The sequence below is a fragment of the Buceros rhinoceros genome, unplaced genomic scaffold, assembly GCF_000710305.1.
Source record: "Buceros rhinoceros silvestris isolate BGI_N320 unplaced genomic scaffold, ASM71030v1 scaffold14560, whole genome shotgun sequence".
In the NCBI taxonomy this organism is placed as follows: domain Eukaryota; kingdom Metazoa; phylum Chordata; class Aves; order Bucerotiformes; family Bucerotidae; genus Buceros; species Buceros rhinoceros.
Window position 1 is genome coordinate 25,848 of NW_010387992.1, and position 2,019 is coordinate 27,866.

General features: G+C 48.5%; 1 protein-coding gene across 1 annotated transcript in view; it reads right to left on the bottom strand.

The window, feature by feature from the left end:
• The window catches only part of SLCO5A1 (solute carrier organic anion transporter family, member 5A1), a gene marked incomplete at its 5' end in the record, with an annotated part of 28,345 nt that overhangs the window by 3,894 nt on the left and 22,432 nt on the right, over positions 1-2,019 (bottom strand). The window lies entirely within an intron of this gene.

The following is a 2,019-nucleotide window of genomic DNA, read 5'->3' on the forward strand; positions in this document are numbered from 1 at the left end:
TCAACTAAAAACACAATACAAAAATGACGCCGAATACCAAAGTTTAAGATTTGTGTCTTATTTGCCTAGGCAATAGTTGTATTGATCACACAAATCAGGTTCACAGATTTAGCTCTTGGAGCTACTTTACACTTAATGGTCGAGTTGGATGTTAACCAAAGCCTTTCTGGGTGTTTTCTTCCTTGTGCCATAAACAAACAAAGCACAGTTTTAGAAACAAGTTGCAGCTTGAGCAGGAAATTAAATATCCGGGACTGATACTGGTGCTGTCACCTTCTCGGCTATCGGCTGAAACTTGTCTTACTATATCACGCTGGATTCCAGAGAGCAATATGCAGCAACATGTCATCTAGCAACAGGCAGACTTTTCCAGTCATCTTTCAACAGACCCTTTTCTCCCACGGAGAACACCAAACCATCAAAATGCTCCCCAGGAGCATACTGATTGCAGCAGCACAGCGACAGCAGTTCTTCACACCAAGAGAGGCATTTCTGGAGTCTCACAAGCCCCTCGGCAGCCTGCTGAGCTGGATGTCCCAGATGCCTGAATTCCTGGGGTAAGCTCAGACTCCCCAACCTGCCTGGGAGACCCTCGTGCCCATGTCCTGGCTGCCAGCAGAGCTCTGGCACTCTGCCCATGGACAGGTCCAGGGACAGCCCAGGCACAGCTCAGGATCCTCTCTTCAACCTCTGCCACCCTGTGAGATACATTCCTCTGACCTCTCATCCTCTATCACCCACAACCCTTCCGGGCAGCAGCTGAGCCCTGTCCTTGCACAGGCAGGAGATGCCACTCCCCGGCTTGCTCTGCTGATGTACCCAAGGCACTTCAGCCACATTGCTGAGTGTTGCCGTGACACCGAGGTTAGGAAATCAGCTTAAAAATAAAGGTGAATGAAATCAGGCATGCAAGAAACAAGAGGCAGGAAACTGGAAACCGGAATGAGACCACTGTGATAATTTAATCTCAGGGACATGTTTCGGTTTGCCCCGGAAGCTACCTTTAGTTTACAGATGTGCAAAGCAAACGTGCTCCAATAATAACAAGCAATGGCAAGCTGGGTCTCGCTGGCTTTCCTCACCTTTTGTACCTCAGCAATTCACTGTAAGGTTTGTTGGGGGAATTTTTTTTGTTTTTTACAGTAAATGCCTTGCACACAAAGAGGCAATTTTTTTCTTTTCAAGAATATGTGATACACAAAATCATCTGTTAACTCTGTATCCAAAAGCTCGTGATCAGACAGTTGCAAGAGGTCCGTGCTTTCCTCTTGAGGAGGTTCACCACTCGCTCACTGCTCACTCCTCTCTCATGAAGAAAACTAATGAAGGATGAAGGAATTCAGCTTGTAGGGACATGAAATCTCTACTCACATGTATCTCCACAACCCCCTTTTCATCACACGCGTCCTACCATATACCATGTAGTGTAACAGATTCTGTCAATGCTTCTCCCAGGAGGGGATTGTTTTTTCCTGAAGGTATGTATTTTTCCAGGGGTAAGCTGAACCAGAGCACCCTGCTGACCCTGCCTTCTGGCACAGGGAGGATGACTGCTCTCCACAGAGGAAAACAGAGCACTGATGCTGAACTGCTGCACAGCACATGGCAGGTTCACCTGCATTGGTCAGAGAGAGCAGGCTCTTACAGACGTTGCACGGAAGCTGTGAAGTCCTGCTCATGAGCTGGCCTGTGGGAAAAGCAGCTGTTTCAGTGCCCTCGCTGCTGTAGACACACGGGATGTCTGGGCAACAGCCAGCCTGCTTGCTTCAGCAGGGGCGGATGCTGTCACCTGAGCTGCCAGGGACACCCGTCGTGCACAAGCACGCTTAGAGAAACCATCCCCACATGACAGCAATTCCTGAACTATTCTTTCAGATACAGACCATGACGCCGCTCCTTTTATGAACGAGATTCCACTGCAAACTGCTAAACGTGTGTTGGGACAAAACCCAGAATCCCACCTGAACAAACTGCATTTGTTCACTTCTCAGGGAGACTTTTCTGTGTCTCCCTGACACG